The sequence below is a fragment of the Leptonychotes weddellii genome, chromosome 8 (assembly GCF_054177405.1).
Source record: "Leptonychotes weddellii isolate Sample4059 chromosome 8, ASM5417740v2, whole genome shotgun sequence".
Classification (NCBI taxonomy): Eukaryota; Metazoa; Chordata; class Mammalia; order Carnivora; family Phocidae; genus Leptonychotes; species Leptonychotes weddellii.
In genome coordinates, this window is record NC_138376.1 from 79,947,028 (window position 1) to 79,966,817 (window position 19,790).

The window sequence follows — 19,790 nt, forward strand, 5'->3', positions numbered from 1 at the left end:
CACACTGGTGTCAACTCCTGCTATTGGAATGAACTGCCATGGCCTGAGTAAAGAAGTGCTGCTGGGTGATACTGGAGGGGAAAAAAACAGCCAGCAAATCTGAGCTCAGAGGTAGCAGGAAGGAAGACAAACTTTCTCCTTCTCTAGGCTTATAGTCTCCCTCTAGCCTCTCCTATAGGCAGAGCCTTATAGGGAACTAGCAGCAATAGAGAAGGACGTGTGTTTTACAGAGACCCAGCAACCCAAAGCAAAGTTTAGAAGGATGGGTTTGATGCCGGGAGGCAATAGCTTAATAATGAGAGACAGTAGCTTTATACATTAAAAAAAGTATATACTGACCAGGAGCAAGAAAACACCAAAACTTCTAAGTGGATTTCTTATGATTAATCTTACACTTGAATTTATATTTCCTCATTCCCCAACCAGGTGAGTTCCTTTGACTAAGAGCATTTATACATTTGGTAAAACTTGAGTCAAGATTTTTCTTTCTAACTTTGTTGTACTAGTGGAGTGGAATCAACTAGAGAAGTTCTTTTATAGAGGTTATCTAGATGACTTTTACTTCAGAGAGTTGTTTACCATTGTGAGGAAGGACATCTTTTAAGTCTATTTTAACTTAAGGAAGAAAAGGAAACCCTGCTTGGGAAATGATTTGCCATGAACAGAGGCAGCAGTAAAATCCCACCCTTCATGCCCTTGACTAAAATACCTGGTCATCCTTCCTGAGTGTGGAACAGAACCTGCAAGGCACATGGGTGCTCCTTTCCAAATCTCTAGGCTTCCCTATTAGTCTTCCTGCCAGGTTTGAGTTGAGTTAGATAACAGAACGGGAATTCCCACTTGTTTGTCTTATTTTTTTAAGTTTTATTTTTTGAACGTTGGAACCCAATCCATTACTCAATAGATTTTTCTTCTTAAGTATGTAGAGATTGTCAGTTACCTTCTAACAGGAAAGCAGAACAACATCTGGCTTTTGATGGTGATAGGGACTTCAGCTGCCGAAACGAATCTCTGATTCACATCAAAAACGACCAATCAGCTACCCCTTGGCTTAAAGAGCATGCCTGGCAAATCATGGGGGCTGACTTACGTAAGAGCCTCTCGCAGTAGAAAACATGAAGGCAATACAAAGTGGTATTATTTTCCAGTGATTCACCTTGAGAAATTATTTTGCTATCTGGCAAGAGGAGAGATGTGCGAGTATTCCTAGAATCTACCTGTGTATTTATTGGCACTTCTACCGTGGAAGAAGGCTTCTTTGTGAAGGGCAGGTTTTGGTTTCTGGCCTGCAAGAGTGCTAGCAGAGGGCTCCTCAAAGGAACTAGAAAAGAATTACTTAGGTCTCATCTACAACATGAATCTGATTTTGAACCAAGTTCCTAAGAGGAAAATGGCAACAGGTGTTATAAATGATGCTCATTCAGTAAACTAATTGAAACAGAACACTGGGCAAGATTTGTTGCCATGGCAAATTTCAACCCGAGAATATCTGCAAATTAGAAAAATAACATCATCGAGTGTAAGAGTGACAATAATAAGGAGGCCAGGCCTGTGCTAACATGACAAGAGGAGCACTATTTTATCTACTTTGGGATGGAGGAGTATTAGACATTGTTCATTTCAGCTCTCATAAAGCTAATTTCCTCCATAATAGAATTGGTACAAATTGCATATTTATTCCGGCATAGGCACTGGGCTCTCCCTTAAGTTTGAAGAGTTCAGATTACCAGTCACCCCCAAGAATAAACCTGGGACAAAGCGGCAGTTTCTAGCATTGAAACAGAGGTCCTCTATATTCCTGTTGTCAAGTAAAACCCCTGGAGAAGTCCCAAAACACTCTAAGTCTTAGGTCACTCTTCAAGAATGGTGCAAGGTCACCCAGGTTTCATATTCAAAGAGCTACTAGTGGATCCCTCACCTAGCCTCAAGCCAGACAGAGAGGGGCTTGGTGAGACACTCTCCAGGAGTACAGAGGTGGTTTGAATACTGTTAACAACCTGGACAGAGCTAGCCAGACCAATACAGTCATCACCATCGAAGGTTCTGAGGGCCTGTCTGAGACCAAATGCATTAATAAACGAAGAAACCTGTAAGTAACCTTCCCACCAACACTAACCACACCAAAAGCGAGCCAAACCCAGGCTTCTCATAATTGGTTCTTGTTCCGACACAAGGGTGAGAAGAGCCATTTGCTGTGGCCAACAGTTACTGTCGCTCTCCTCTGTAGAAAGCCACTGTCTTCGAAGAGCTTACTAAGGGTCTGCACTAAAGAACAAAAAAACATGGGTAAGACTGGTTTCCTCTCAAGTTATGACTCAACTTTGGTCACCGCACTTCCACTTCGGCCTATTAACATTCAGTGGCCAGAATGTCACTCTTCTTAATTGGCTGCTCTAGCAAACAACAGCCTCGCTACCTCTCAGTCATATAGAAAGCCACAAGAATATTTCTTTTTGACTCTCTTCTCTCCACATCAGACCCACAAGTCAAGCTATTGCTGAAATCTATTTTCTCACAATCTACTAGAAAGTGGCCTACCCTGACTTGCTTACCCTGCTAAAAAGAGAGGCAAGAAATAAACAGCTTAATGTGAATTGTATAAATAAAAGGCACTGGTAATTGAGCCTGCCCATGGCATATGGAAATGCAGGAAAGCATTCAGCTTCATCTTGGCTCAGGTAGTAAGCACAGTACCTTCCTCCTCAGCACCAGGGAAAGCAATGTGAACCCAAGCAAAAGCATGTGGTGGAATCCTCATGACCACTCAGGGACTACTGGACTTGGGGAGAGGGTCAGAGAAGAAAAAAGCTATTGTTTTCTTTTTTTCATCTTTCTTGGAGATCAGAAGACAAAAGTGGGTTCTGAAGATCCACTCTTTGCAGATAATCTCTGTGCTCATGCACATGTTAAGACTTTCATAATGTTACTTGGCTTTGAAATTTTATTACTGCTATTATTGTTAATATTATTTATGATTCTATTACATCAAATACAAAATTAATACAGTAAGATTTATTGGGCCAAGTACTATAATAAGCATATTAAATATTTTCTTTGTTAAACTTCACAACTACCAGATGAATTAAATACTAATATTAACCCCAATTAAAATTTAAGAACTTGAGGCATGAAGAGGTAAACTTGTTGGAAACCATGTTGCTAAAGAATGGCAGGGCCAGGGTTCAGCCCTAGGTCCAGTGCCCCTCACTTTAGGTCAGTCTTCCCTCTCTTTAAAACAATCAACTGTTCAAATTCTCAGCAAACCCAAATGCTTAGCTTGAAGAGCCAAACAAGAGTAATTGTTACAAATGTCACTGTTTGGTTTCTCAGATAGTACATCTCAGGGTTATTAAATTTAATCCCTTGTCCCTTTGCTCCAGCAGCTTCTTTGCCCCTTGGGAAGTGTCCCTCCCATTTCTCACCCCATTTCTTCACAAGCCCTCACTCCAACCCCATCCTCACCCAGTCTGGAATCTACTCAGCTTTAGGGATGTAACTCAACTTCCATCTCTTCCAAAAAGGCTTCTCCAACTACTGTAGCTCCCATCTCTGAATTCCTAGAAAAATTAATATTTATACTACTTGATATTTATGTTTTAGTTTTTATTATTAGTTCTATTTCAGAATAATCCATCTTCAGGCGGAATTCATTCATTATTTATAATCATTGAAGGCAAGGGCCGTGTATTAAAACATTTTTATATCTACACACACCAAGCTCAGGCACTCAGTAAATGACCACCGAAAGCTGGATTAGAAAGCCCACTGCAGCCTGGAATTTGAAACAGGCTGGGTTGGTAGAAAAAGAAGCTACCTTGTCTTCCTAGAGCTCTCAGTGAGTACAGCAGAACACATTTAAGAATAAAGTCTAAGGAGCCTTTCAGGGCAGAAAACAATTCCCTAACCCCTCAGTTCCTGGCCTCCCATGTTCCAACTTCTCTCATATGCTCTGTTCAGACTCCTAAATTTTGAACTAAAAGTATGTAGAGTGTCAGACCCTGAAAAACAACACCAACTTTTACTTACCAGTTTCACTTAACTTCACACCTGTGGTTTTGAAGGTGTCAAATTTCCTCTGAAGTTTTTCTGCAAAGCTTTATTTTTCCTTCATTTTTCCACCCTGCCAGTCATCCCTGTCAACAGTGACAATCTCTTTGTCAAACAGAAATCACCTGGACTATCAGTTTTCATTAGCATTGGGGTTGGGATAATCCTTGTTTCCTTCAAAACTGTTTTCCTTCTAGGAATTAGTGGTTCCTTTTTATTTTGGGTTTCTGAAACTTCTCTAACTAAAGCCCCTGGCCCAGATGATTTCTCATGGTTTTCTGAAAATCTTCAGCTAAAAAGATTTGGTAAAACTTCATATTCTATAATTTGAAATATGCAAAAATTTGGTATATTACTTTTTTTCTCTTCCAAACTGTACATGGCAATCCCGGAGACTTTAATATGCCCTAGAGAGTGGTATCTCCCCTGGAATAACTGTTCAAATTGCTTCTCATTTTCGATAAGATCTACTTCCTTACCCCTTCCATTTCCTATCCAGAGCCCATCCTTTGATGAATTGAGCTAAGTAAAAAACCTTTTGCCAACCTCAGAATCCTGTCATCTATTTTCATTCATATTGTTAAATTCACTAACCTAAAGGAAAGCCATAGATAGTAAATGTAACTCTGCAAAAGGGACCCCTTCATCCAGTTTGTGTGAGTGCTAATTTCAGGGACAAGTAAACAAATAACATCCAAACCTGTCTACCTCAGTTCTCCCACAACCATGTCTCCATTTTCAATGCACCAATTCTTTGTCCTCAAACTTAACGTTTTAAAGAGGTTGAGTTTCAGGAAGGCATAAGTAGCTCTTCATCGTCCCATGAAGTTGAAGTGAACCCTGAGCTTACTGCCTCCTAACACCTGCTCACTCTTCCTGGCACTGCTCACCCATTCCCTTTCTATTCCCATTTCCTACTCATTCACTGAGAATGAGCTGTTGGGACAGAATTAACTCCACAAGAAGAGAAAGCACTGGGTAAGAAGGGACAATAATGGTACCACACAGTTAACTTAGGACAACCCAAAGAAACTCTAAAAGCAGATCCCTCTTCCTTGGGGGTTCAGTCTTCACCTGACCAAAATGAACACAAAAGAACCAGGTGATTGGAGTAGACAGATGTGTGCACCAATGTATTCTCATTGACCAAGTACCTGGGATATCCATGTTAAGTCTAAAGACAGCAATTCATCTTAAAGCAAACTGTTAGAAATATTATCTTTCTTATGCAAGCAAAAGTTCTGTCTTCCTTTCTAAAGCACAGTACAATCACTCCCGAGAATCAGACATGTTCAAATCCTGATTCAGTAAAACAGTAGCCATGAAATCTTGGGCAAATTACTTAGCCTCCCCAGATAGCAGTTTTCTCAAACATAAAACACAGATTTTGCCCCACCTATCCCATGGGGATGTTGTACAAATGGACTGAATTAACCTATAGAAATACTTTCTAAACTTTAAAGCTCTACATGTATATAAACTCTACATAATAGTATCATTCTGTTTTTATTTTCCCATTAATAATTCTTGATTTCCTGCCATTTCTCAATTCCTTTCTCTAATATACCAATGATCCTTTTCTGGAATACTGAAAAATTTCTTATTTGTAGTTTGAACTCCATTTCTAATCCCTTGCAAAACAAATCCCCCCAAAACCTAGCTCTTTCTTAAACTACTTCTGGATAAATATTCAGGCATTCTGGTCTTTCAGTTTTTTTTTAAATAACTAAGGAGCTGGTTTTCTTGTGAGAATTTTTAAAAACATTCTGGGTCCATAAGAAAGAGGTTGAAATCTCTTTAAACCAGATTCAGAGAATATAGGGGCTCTCAGTAACAACTCATATTACATTGTTACAACAACATCTGCAGATCTCAAGAAACATTATAAACACTGTCACCTCAACTGTTGCTTCTATATGATTATACCAATTTTTAGAGTTAAAATATTTAGGCTTAAGTAGTTGGCAAAAGCCATACATGAAATCCTACTATCACCTTCAAAGGCAAAAAATAAATGGAAAAATGATGATGCTTCGGCTAGAAGAGGAAGAAAGACGTTAACTTGGAAAAGGAAACTCAGAGGGACAGGACGCTGTTACTGAACTCATCACTCTCATCTGGTGACATCTGAAAAACTTAAAACTTTTACAGTATATTTTTCTCACCTTTTACTGGTATATCAGTTTAATTGAGCAACTCTTCTTGAATCAGCAAGAATATCATGTTGTCATCTCAAAATGATCATTAATTATCTCCTACAAATATTTAATACAATGATTGGACTAATGAGAGACTCACTTAAGCCTGAAATAGACAGTTTGTATGACTCAATGAAAGCATTTAATTTTTTAAAAAGAAAAAAAATCCAGATAACATAACCAAAAGATTAATTGTTTACTAAAACTCTTCAACTGATGATTGTGGCATCATGTAGATACCATTCCATTTAGAACTGACCCCAGGATAAAACCATAATTCAACTCTAGCCTTAATATTTACTAGCAATGATGACTCATTGTTCCCTAGTTGATGTTAAACTTTTTAAAGGGGTGGAAACATTGTTAACCAGACCGTTAAAGAACTCACATAGAGGAGCTTTGGAATAGACAAAGGTTCAGAAAGCGAGATGAATTTGTGGTACAATCACAAAATGCCAACTAAAAGCTTTTCTTGTAAATTGAATTGTCATTTTAAATGTAAAAACATTGGGCTTTAATTAGGTATACAGAGCTGTCCTGAATATATGAGAATTTTAATGCCAGTGTATTGCCTAATAAGCCAACTACTCAAGCGAGATGTACACGAATATCAATTCATTTTGTTATGACAGAGCACATCAAATATTATCCACAGGGAATTGTCTAGTCATGAGCAGAGAAAAGCAGGGAATTCTCATAAAACACAAATCAACAGGTAAAAACCATTTTTCTTTTTGTAAGACAAGGGAGAAACTACTCTGTAAAGTCTGGTAAGAAAAGAGAACTACTATAGGAGGAAACAGTGGTTTGAACGCTGAAATTATATAGGCAAACCCAAGAGATACTGCAGGTTCACTTCCAGACCACCACAATACAGTGAATATTGCAGTACAGTGAGTCAAATGAATTTTTTGTCTTCCTAGAACATGTAAAAGTTATGTTTACAATATACTGTAGTCTATTAAGTGTGCAATAGTGTATGTCTAAAAGATGTATATTGCTCAATTAAAAAATACTTTATTGCTAAAAATGCCAATCATCATCTTTGCTTTCAGCAAGTTGTAATCATTTTGCTGATGAAGGGTCTTGACTTGATGTTGATGGCTGCTGACTATTCAGGGTGGTCATTGCTGAAGGTTGGGGTGGTTGTGGCAATTAAAAAAAAATATGGCAACAATGAAGTTGCCACATTGATTGGCTCTTCCTTTCATGAATGATTTCTCTGTAGCAGGCAGTGTTGTTTGATAGCATTAACCCATAGTGGAACTTCTTTCAAAATTGGAGTCAAACCTCTCAAACCCTGCTGCTGCTTTATCAACTAAGTTTATGTGCTATTCTAAGTGCTTTGCTGTTATTTCAATAGTCTTTACAGCATCTTCACCAGGAGTAGATTCCACCTCAGGAAACCACTTTCTTTACTCATTCATCAGAAGCAGCTCCTCATCTGCTCAAGTTTTCTCATGAGATTGCAGCAATGCAGTCCCATCTGCAGGCACCACCTCTAATTCTAGATCTCTTGCTATTTCTACAACATCTGAAGTTACTTCCTTCACTGGAGTCTTGAACATCTCCAAGTCATCCATGAGGGTTGGAATCAGCTTCTTCCATACTCTGTTAATGTTGATATTCTGACCTCTTCCCATGAATCTCAAATGTAATGGCATTCAGAATGGTAAAAAGTTCCTAGAAGGTTTTTCAATTTACTTTGCCCAGATCCATCAGAGGAATCACTCTCTATGGTAGCAATAGCCTTACAAAATGTATTTCTTAAATAATAAGACCTGAAAGACAAAATTACTTGATCCATGGGCTGCAGAATGGATGCTGTGTTTGTAGGCATGAAAACATTAACCCTGCTATATATCTCTATCAGAACTCTTAGGTGACTAGGTACATTGTCAATGAATGGTAATATTTTGAAAGGAATCTTTTTTTTTTTTTTTCTGAGCAGTAGGTCTCAATAGGGGCCTTAAAATATTCCATAAACCATGATGTAAACAGCTGCAATGTCACCTAAGCTTTGTTGTTCCATTTCTGAAGCATTGGTAGTATAAACAGCATAATTCTTAAGGCGTCTAGGAATTTTAGAATGGTAAGTGAGCATTAGCTTCAACTGAAATTCACCAGCTGCATTAGTCCCTAATAGGAGAGCCAGCCTGTCCTTCGAAGCTTTGGACTAGGCACTGACTTCTCCTCTCTAGTTATAAAAGTCCTAGATGGTATCTTATTCCAATATAAGGCTGTTTCATCTACATTGAAAATCTGTTGTTTAGTATAACCACCTTCATAAATTATCTTAGCTAGATCTTCTGGCTAACTTGCTGCAGCTTCTACATCAGTACCTGCCGCTTAACCTTGCACTTTCATGTTATGGAGATGGCTTCTTTCCCTAAACCTCATGAACCAACCTCTGCTAGCTTCAAACTTTTCTTCTGCAGCTTCCTCATCTCTCTCAGCCTTCATAGAATTGAAGAGAGTTAGGACTCTGCTCTGGATTAGGCTTTGGCATAAGGGAATGTTGTGGCTGGTTTGATCTTCTATCCAGATCACTAAAACTTTTCCATATCAGCAATAAGGCCGTTTTACTTATTTGTGTGTTAACTGGAGTAGCATTTTTAATTTCCTTCGGGGACTTTTCCTTTGCATTCCTAATTTGGCTAAATGTTTGGCATAAGAGGCCTAGAAAATTTTGGCCTACCTCAGTTTTCAATATGCCTTTTTCACTAAGCTTAATCATTTCTAGCTTCTGATTTTAACTGACTTTCTTTTGATCACTTAGAGGCCATTGTAGGGTAATTAATTGGTCTAATTTCAATATTGTTGTGTCTCACGGAATAGGGAGTGAGAGAAATGGGGGGATGGCCAGTGGGTGGGGCAGTCAGAACACACACATTTATGTTTGCCATCTTATATGGCCACAACTTGTGGCTCCCACAAACAATTATAATAGTGACATCAAAAATCACTGACCCCAGATCACCATAACAAATTTAATACAAATGAAAAAGTTTGAAATATTGTGAGAATTACCAGAATGTGACACAGAGACACAAAGTTAGTAAACACTGTTGGAAAAATGGCACCAATAGACTTGCTCGATGGCACCAATAGCTTTGCCACAAACCTTCAATTTGTAAAAAACCACAGTATCTGTGAAGTACACTAAAGCAAAGCATAATAAAATGATGTATGCCTGTATGCTGATTGTACAAACCAGATTTCATCTCTCCTGGATCTCATGCATCTTGACCAAAGAAAAGAGAGGTCAATGATCCACTTTTAAAAGTAAAAATAAATGGGTGGAGTATACCTTTTATTGAAAGCATTCCTAAAGGCATGTGAATCATAGTTTATACATTTTAAGTAGTTTGAATTAGAAAACATATCCTTCATGGCCAATTATTTCTGACTCAGTTGTTTACTTACTTACTATAAGAATGACCTGTGGAGTCTTGGTTGAGCCAAGATAGATATTCTGCAAAGCTCTGCCTTATAAATAAGCATTGGGTTCCTGATGAAGTGTTCTTTCCGAGACAGCATAATGACATCTAGATACATAGTTCAATACAAATGAGGGCATTTTGAGTAATTATATATTACCTAAATGATCATTTAATACCTAGGTAACTTAATTTTTTCTTCCTGTAAGCATTACTCATAAGGTGTTAATTCTCACATCATCTTCAAGAGAAAGGTCAGTATTATTAGTCATTGAGACTAAAGTTAACTTCACCAATTCACGCTTCAAAAATACAATGCTGAAAAAGTGAAGACACCAGAGGTCACAACAGTAGCAAGTAAGTCATTTAAGACTTCTTGGTTCTCCTTTATTTAGAGATGAGAAGGAAGGAAAAAAAATTGAATAGGAGGAATCTGGAAAAGATGAAGGTCTATTTGAGACAAAACAGGATAAGAGAACATTGAAAAATGAAAATTAATAGATTTGCTTCAGTGGGAAGTAAAATCTATCAGTTCTGATGGTGTTCTGAATCTTTGATTCTGATTTGTGATTTGGGTGGGTTAGTCCCTGAAGGAAAACCTTTTAGAAGAATTCAGGATATTACTCCAACTCTGATTTCCCAAAACTAAAGAATTTTTCTTTTCTACTATTAGAAGCTTAAAATACCTCGATATGTGGGATTATTCATTTCAGAGGCTGTTCTTCCTAGAAGTCAAAACAAAGGATGAGCATCTCCATGGTGGGCTGGAACCTGCAGTAACTCGCATCCTTCTTTCCACATAGCCAAACCTGAGAATACAAAACATTCCCATCAGTATCAGAGGTTTCCCATGGCCCAGGTTGTCCACATGGGAGTGTGGGGAGGAAGGTTTAGTCTGGCTGAGATGAGTGGTAGCATTTAGGCCAGACAGATACAATGCCAGTGTTTACACAGGAAAAAATGAGAGAATGTAACACTCACTGCGTTCCCTTCATGACAGTCAACTGATCTAGGCTCTGAAGAGGCCCCATTCTGCCCCATACTAATGAGATCAGCCCATCACTTCAGAAATAGTCCCTCTCCCTTCAGTCACCACTGTGGGCATGCTCCCAAGACACCAGCATCAGAGCACAAGGTAGTTGATACATAAATGGTTCACCACACTCCCAAGCGCAGGGGCTCAGAGGTGAGCCTTAGAGCCCTTCTGAGAGATGAGGTGCAGAGAGGGTAATAACTTGGTTGGGGTGGAGGTTTTGTCTCTGAGATCACTTGAACACACCAAGAGCAGCTTAACCTGATTGATTAATAATAAAAGCACCAAGAAAGAGCATCATGAGGCCAGCTTCCACTTGTGTTTTCTAGGACGTGCTTATTAAGTGTCATTATATACTTTTACCAATATAGAGATTACTGTATTTTTAAAAAATAGATATAATGCACATACCATAAAATGTACCCTTTAGAAGTGTGCAATTAAGCAGGTTTTAAAAGTTATGCAGCAACAACCATTATGTATTTCCACAACATTTTCATCAGCCCACAAAAAAACCTCACGCCCATTAGCAGTCACTCCCCTCAGTCCCTGGCAACCGTTAATCAAATTTCTGTTACTATGGCTATGACTATCCTGGGGCTTTATATAAATAGATCACACAATATGTGGCATTTTGCAGCTTCTTTCACTTAGCATGTTTTCAAGGTTCACCTATATTGTAATATGTATCAGTAATTCATTCCTTTTTAATGCTAAATAATATTCCATAGTATGCAATTACCACATTTTGTCTATACATTCATCAGTTGTTGGACACTTGAGTTGTTTCCACTTTTTGGCTATTATGAATAATGTTATGAACATTGGTGTACAAGTTTTCATGTGAATATATGTTTTCAGTTTTCTTGGGGATATAGCTAAGAGTGGAATTGTTTTTTTTTTTTTAAAGATTTTATTTATTTATTTGAGACAGAGAGAATGAGAGAGACAGAGAGCACATGAGAGGGGGGAGGGTCAGAGAGAGAAGCAGGCTCCCCGCTGAGCAGGGAGCCCGATGCAGGACTCGATCCTGGGACTCCAGGATCATGACCTGAGCCGAAGGCAGTCGCTTAACCAACTGAGCCACCCAGGCGCCCTAAGAGTGGAATTGTTGGGTCCTATGGTAACTCTATGATTTAACTTTTTGAAGAAATGACAAAATCTTTACCTAAATAGCCACACAATTTTAATTTTCAGCAGCAATATGTGAGGATTCTAATTTCTCCACATCTTCCCAACACTTGTTATTTTTCATTTCTTTGGTTATAGCTACTCTACTGAGTGTGAAGTGGTATCACATTGTGGTTTTGAATAGCATTTCCCTAATGACAAATGATGTTGAGTATTACTTTATGTGCTTATTTGGCATTTGTATCTTTTTAGGCATTTGTATTTTTTGGGGGGAAAGATTTATCCAAATACTTTGCCCAATTTTAAATTGGGTTATTTATTTTTAGTTACTGAATTTCAAGAGTTCTTTATATATTCTGAATAATAAACACTTGTCAGATATATGATTTACAAATATTTTCTCCATCTCTATGGTCTGTCTTTACATTTTATTGGTTGCATTCTTTGAAGCATAAAACTTGTTAGTTTTGATGATGTTCAATTTATCTATTCTCAGTTTGGTTGCTTGTGCTTTTGATATTATATTTAAGGAACCACTGCCAAGGGGGGAAATTGGAGGGGGAGACGAACCATGAGAGACGATGGACTCTGAAAAACGAACTGAGGGTTCTAGAGGGGAGGGGGGTGGGAGGATGGGTTAGCCTGGTGATGGGTATTAAAGAGGGCACGTTCTGCATGGAGCACTGTGTGTTATACGCAAACAATGAATCATGGAACAGTAAATCAAAAACTAATGATGTAATGTATAGTGATTAACATAACATAAAAAAAAAAAAAACCACTGCCAAATCCAAGGTCATGAAGATTTACACCTATGTTTTCTTTAAGAATTTTAGCACTTACATTTAGGTATTTGATTTATTTTGAATTAATTATTGTATATGGTATGAGGTAGAGATCCAGTTTCATTCTTTTGCATGTGGGTATCCAATTGTCCAGCAACATCTGTAGAAAAGACTATTCTTCTCCCACTGAATGGTCTTGGCACCCTTGTTGAAGATCAATTGACCATAAATGTTTGGGCTTATTTCTGGAGTCTCAATTCTATTACATTGACCTATATATCTATCTTTATACTAGAAACACACTGTCTTGATTACTGTAGCTTTGTAATAGATTTAAAATGAGAAAGTGTGAATCCTTCAACTTTGTTTTTCTTTTTCAAGGTTGTTTTGGCTATTCTGAGTCCCTTGCATTTTCATATTAATTGTAGTATCAGAAATTTGTCAGTTTCTTCAAATAAGGCATTTTGATAGAGTTTTGATAGAGAATTTTGACAGAGATTGTGTTGAATCTGTAGATTAATTTGGAGAGCACTGACATCTTAACAATATTGTGTCTTCCAATCCATGAACATGGAATGTCTTTCCATTTACATAGGTCTTTTAAAATTTCTTTCAATGATATTTTATAGTTTTCAAATTATAAATTTTGTGCTTCTTTTGTTAAGTTTATCCCTAAGTATTTTATCTTTTTCATTGACTGCAAATGCACTATTTCCTTACTTATATCTTCAGTATATTCATTGCTACTACATAGACATACAATCAATTTTTGAATATTGATCTTGAATCCTACAACCTTTCTAAATTAATTAATTAATTAGTGAATTTTTAAAACTTCCTATATACATGATCATGTTATCTACAAAAAGAAATAGTTTTACTGTTTTCCTAATCAGGATAGCTTTTATATCATTTTCTTGCCTAAATGCCCTGTCTAGAACCTTCAGTACAATGTTGAATACAAGGGGTGAGATTGGACATCCTTCCCTTGGAAAAATACACAATCTTTCACCATCAAGTATAAAGTTATATGTGGGTTCTTCATAGATGTTATCAAGTTGAGGATGTTCTTTTCTATTATTAGTTGTTGAATTTTTTTATCATAAGGGTGTTGAATTTTGACAAGTTTTTTTTCTCATCTATTGAGATGATCATGTGGTTTTTGTCCTTTATTCTATTATATGATGTATTACATTAGTTGATTTTTGGATATTAAACCAATCTTGCATTCTTAGGATAAATCTCAATTGGTCATTGTATCAGTCTGCTTGTGCTGCCATAACAAAATACCATCAACTGGATGACTTAAACAACAGAAGTTTATTTTCTGGAAGTCCGAGCTCAGGATGCAATTATGGTCAGGTTTAGGTGAGGTTTCTCTTCCTGGCTTGCAGATGGCTACCTTCCCACCATGTCCTTACATGGAGAAAGAGAAAGTAACCCATCTCTTTCTTTTTGCATTTTACTGTAAACAGTCAGAAAGAATCAAGCCACTCCTTCAAAATTTTGCTTAGAAATCTCCTCAGCTAAATATCCAACTCCATCACTCTCAAGTTCTATCTTCCACAAAATACTGGAACACAGTTCAGCCAAGTTCTTTTCCACCTTATGGCAAAAAATCATCTTACCTCCAGTTTCCAAAAACCTATTCCTCATTTCTAAGACCTCACCAGAATTGCCTGTAACGTCCATATTTCTAGTATGTACCTCAAAACTTTGTCACTTTCTCCCCATTACCTAATTCCAAAGTCATTTCCACATTTTCAGGTATTTGTTACTGCAGCACCTAACTCCTGGTACCAAAACTTGTCTTTGTTAGTCCAGGCTGCCATAACAAAATACCATAGACTTAATAGCTTAAACAACAGAAATTTATTTTTCATAGTTCTGGAGGCTGGAAGTTCAAGATAAGGGCTAGTGTTGAGAGGTGCCCAGAACAAAAAAAGATTCTGAATAAGGTCTAGGCTTCTATACAAGCTGTTCTTTTTTTTTAAGATTTTTTATTTATTTATTTGACAGAGAGAGAGAGAGAGTACAAACACGGGGAGTGTCAGGCAGAAGGAGAGGGGAAGCAGGCTCCCCACTGAGCAGGGAGCCCGATGTGGGGCTTGATCCCAGGACCCTGAGATCATGACCTGAGCTGAAGGCAGATGCTTAACCAACTGAGCCACCTGCACCCCTGTACAAGCTGTCCTGCCACTTAGGCCATATGATTCAGAAGGTCCAGTGGTACTTGCAAGTTCAGTGACAGATAGGGATGGTGTTTGGAGCCTTTGGCAGGTCATATGTGTAAACTGCAGTGCAAGCCTTTAGTATTTTTTACCAAAGCCTTACCATCCTCTTGGATAACTGCTCTCTTTTTAAGATGCAACTCTTGACCTGCTAGTTGGCCTTAGTAGAAACCTCATGTGGCCCAAGGTGCCTATGATGAACTGGGTGTTATCTGACCCACCAAGTCATAAAGTTGGGCATGTGCAGCAGAATACCATCATCAAATGGAAATGGTATATACATTATCAGGCCTGAGCAGGCCTTGAAGGCACAAATAAGTTACATGAATAAGTGACCCAAATGCCCATAGTCCCCACTTCTGCTACATTGCCTTCTCCTTGCTTATTCCTATGTACTCATGGGGAATTCCCAATAATCAGTTGGCAGAGGAATAAAAGACTTGGGCCTGGTTTACAGATGCTCTTCACAATTCATAGGCATGACTCAAGAGCAGAGATCCATAGCTTTCTGCAAGGTCCCTGAAGGGCAGCAGTAAAAAGAAATCTTTCTAGGATAGAACTTCATCCAGCACACCCAATTACTCACTTTGCCTTGAAGGAAAAATGGCCACACGTGAAATTTTATATTGATTCATGGGTTGTGGTCAATGGTTTGGTTGGATGGTCAGGGACTTGGAAGGGACATGATTAGAAAAGCTGTGACAAGAAAATTTAGGGAGGACGTATGTGGATAGACCTCTCTGGACAGACAAAAACCATAAAGATTTTGTGTCTCATTTTGTCACTCACTGAAGAGTAACCTCAGCAGAGGAGGAGGATTTTCTTAATAAAATAATCAATAATTAAATAATCAAATCGAGAGATGACCCATTCTGTGGATATCAGTCAATCTCTTTCCCCAGCCACCTCTCCCATTGCTCAATGAGTTTATGAGCACCCTATGGTTGCTGGGGTGGAGGTTACACATGAGCTCAGCAACATGGGCTTTCACTTACCATGGCTAACTGGGCTATGTCAACTGCTGAGTGTCCTGAGTCCCTGCTATGGCACCACTGCCTGGGGTGATTGGCCAACCATCCGGTGGGAGGTTGATTACATTGGGCCACTTCAATCAATGGAAGGGGCGATAGATACTCTGGATATGGATTTGCCTTCCCTGCTCACAGCGCTTCTGCCCAAACTACCAATTGGATATACAAAATGCCTTATCCACTGTCATAGTCTCCTACACAGTATTACTTCTGATAAAGGGACTCACTTTGCAGCAAATAAAGTGCAGCAGTGGGTCCATGCTCATGGAATTCACTAGTCTTAACATGTTTTTCACCATCCTGAAGTAGCTGGCTTGATAGAATGGTGGAATCGCCTTTTGACGACTCAGTTGCAGTGCCAGCTAGGTGGCTATACCTTGCACGGCTAAGGCAAAGTTCTGACCAGTATATGGTGTATATGGTGCTGTTTCACCCACACCAGACTTCATGGGTCCAGGAATCAAGGAGTGGAAATGGAGTAAGCGCCATTCACTATTAGCCCTAGTGATCCACTAGTAAGACTTTTCTTCCTGTTCCCATGAACTTATGCTCCGCTGGCCTAGAAATCTTAGTTCCAAAGATAAGAATGCTCCTACTAGGAGATGCAACAATGATTCCATTGAACTGAAAGTTAAGTCTGCTGCCTGGCCACTTTGCACTCCCCGTGCCTCTGGATCAACAGGCAAAGAAGGGAGTTACTGTGCTATCTAAAGTGATTGAGGCGCTCCTGGGTGGCTCCGTCCGTTAAGCATCTGCCTTCAACTCAGGTCATGATCCCAGGGTCCTGGGATCAAGCCCTGCCTTGGGCCGCCTGCTTAAGGGGGAACCTGCTTCTCCCTCTCCCTCTGCCACTCCCCCTGCCTGTGCTCTCTTGCTCTCTCTCTCTCTCTTTCTGCGTGTCAAATAAATAAATAAAATCTTTAAAAAAATAAAGTGATTGATATTGACTACCAAGGAGAAATTGGACTATTCATCCACCAAGGAGGGAAGGAAGGAACACAGGAGATCCCTTAGGATGTCTCCTAGTACTCCTATGCCCTGTGATTAAGGTCAGTGGAAAACTACAGCAACCCAAACCAGGCAGGACTACTAATGGCCCAAGATCTTTCAGGAGTAAAGGTTTGGGTGACCTCACCAGGTAAAGAATAACAACCAGTTGAGGTGCTTGCTGAAAGAAGAATGAGTAGAGAAGAAGGTAGGTATAAATATCAGCTATGACCACATAACCAGTTATAGAAACAAGGATTGTAATTGTCATGAGTATTTCCTCATTTCTTATGAATGTGTGTGTGTGTGTGTGTGTGTGTGCGTGTTCTTTCTTCTCTTCTTTCCTTATCATGTAACATAAGATGTATTGGCTGTATATCATAGTATTTAATTATTGTTAATTTTACACCATAGCATTTAAGTTATAGGATATCAAGGAGAGGTGTAAACATCACTCAAGGACTTTACCTCTTCTTCTGAGGAAGGGGTTATTACGTTTTCATTGTACACAGGACAACTGTATAATGTTAGGCAGAATTATGACCTTGTTATTGTCTTTATTTGGAGATTAAATTTGGTTTAAGGTGATATGTATGGGTACCAAGATGACAGGGAGTAGACTTAGTGATGATTAATTTTGTGTGTCAGCTTGATGGAGCCACTGGGTGTCCAGATACATGGTCATTTTTCTGGGCATACTGTGAAAGTGTTTTTATATGAGATTAATATTTGAATGGTAGCCTGAGTAAAATAGATTTCCCTCCCTAATGTTCATGGCCCTCATCGAATCAGTTGAAGGCCTGAATAGAACAAAAATCCTGACTCCCCCACAAATAAGAGGGAATTCCTCCTGCCTACTTGAGCTTGGACATCAGTCTTCTTTTGCATTCATTTTAAACTGAAATATCATCTCTTCTTGAGTCTTGAGCCTGCTGGCTTTTGGGCTAGAACTACACTATGAGCCCACCTGAGTCACCAGCTTGCTCACTGTATATATGCACAGAAAGGTGGGGAGGGAGGGAGTTTGGTTGTTTCTCTATTAACCCTGACTAGACAAATACAATCATGATGCAGAATCCTTTTTATATATTGCCAAATTCAATTTGCTAATATTTTGTTGAGAATTTTTGTATCTATATTTATAAGAGATATTAATCTGTAGCTTTCTTGTTATGATTTTGTCTGGTGTATAAACCTTATAAAATAAGTTGAGAAGTATTTCCTTATCTTCTATTTTTTTTTGGAAAAAATTTCAAAGAATTAGTATTAAGTTTTAATTAATACTCTTTTGCTTGATAGTCTTTACCAGTGAAGTCATCTCCTCCTGGGCTTTTCTCTGTGGGATTTTTGTTTGTTTATTTGTTTCTGTTGTTACTAATACAATCTCTTCACTTGTCATAGGTCTATCTTGATTTTTTAGTTTTTCTTGAGTCAGTTTTGGTAGTTTTGTCTTTCTTGAAAGTTGCCTATTTTATCTAAGTAATTTGTTGGCATACAGTTGTTCACAGTATTTCCTTATAATTCATTTTATTTCTATAAGGTCAGTGGTGATGTCCCTTTTTTCATTTCCGGTTTTAGTAATTTGAATCCTCTTTTTTCTTGGTTAAATTAGGTAGAGTTTTCAAAATGGATGAAAGACCTAAATGTGAGATAGGAATCCATCAAAATCCTAGAGGAGAACATAGGCAGCAGCCTCTTTGACGTTGGCCACAGCAAATTCTTGTGAGACACATCTTCAAAGGCAAGGGAAACAAAAGCAATAGTGAACTATTGAGACTTCATCAAGATAAAAACCTTTTGCACAGCCAAGGAAACAGTCAACAAAACTAAAAGGCAATCTGCAGAATGGGAGAAGATATTTGCAAATGTCTTATCAGATAAAGGGCTAGTACCCAAAATCTATAAAGAACTTATCAAACTCAACACCCAAAAAACAAAAAATACAGTCAAGAAATGGGCAGAAGACATGAACAGAATTGCTGGAGAGGAGGTGGGTGGGGGGATGGGGTAACTGTGATGGGCATTAAGGAGGGCACTTAATGTAATGAGCACTGGGTGTTATATGCAACTGATGAATCACTAAACTCTACCTCTGAAACTAATAATACGCTCTATGTTAATTAACTAAATTTAAATAAAAATCTAAAAAATTAGGTAGAGTTTTGTCTATTTTGTTGATCATTTAAAAAAAAACCCAACTTTTGATTTTTTCTATTTTTTTAATCCCTCATTTCATTAACTGCTATTTCTTTTTGAACCAGTTTCAGTAATTTGTGTCTTTTTAGAAATTTGTTCATTTCATCTAGGCTATGTAATTTGTTGGCATAAAATTGTTTAAAGGGACACCTGGGTGGCTCAATTGGTTAAGCATCTGCCTTCGACTCAGGTCATGATCCTAGGGTTCAGAGATTGAGCCCTGCATTGGGCTCCCTACTCGGCAGGGAGCCTGCTTCTCCCTCTCCCTCTGCCTGCCGCTCCCCCTGCTTGTGAGCGCACTCTTTCTCTCTTTCTCTGATAAATAAATAAATAAATAAATAAAATCTTTGAAAAATTGTTTATAGTATTGCCTTAGAATATATTTTATTTCATTATGTAGTAAGAGCTTCTCTTTCAGTCCTGATTTTGGTCAATTGAGTCTCATCTCTTTTTTTTTTTTTTTCATCTCTTTTTTTTTCCTCAATCAATCAAGCTAAGGGCCTGCCAATTTTGCTGATCTTTTCAAAGAACCAATTTCAGGTTTCATTCATTTTTTTTCTACTGTTTTATTTTTCCTGCACCATATTTGAATTCAGTTAATGAAGTTCTTAATCTTTTGCTCTGTTTTGCTTTTCTCAGGAGTGGTAGGGAGGCTGTGAACATTACCCTATGGACTGCATCATTTGGGCTCTCTGTTACTCTGGGCTCCTG

At 38.3% G+C, this 19,790-nt stretch overlaps 1 long non-coding RNA gene across 2 annotated transcripts in view; it reads right to left on the reverse strand.

Moving 5' to 3' along the window:
* LOC145723065 (uncharacterized) overlaps nucleotides 1-10,917 on the reverse strand; it is a 55,377-nt gene extending 44,460 nt beyond the window's left edge. For both annotated transcript variants that reach the window (XR_014147862.1, XR_014147861.1), the window contains exon 1: nucleotides 10,372-10,917. This is a non-coding gene — a long non-coding RNA (uncharacterized LOC145723065). The remainder of the gene's footprint in view (nucleotides 1-10,371) is intronic.
* Nucleotides 10,918-19,790: the final 8,873 nt, after the last annotated feature.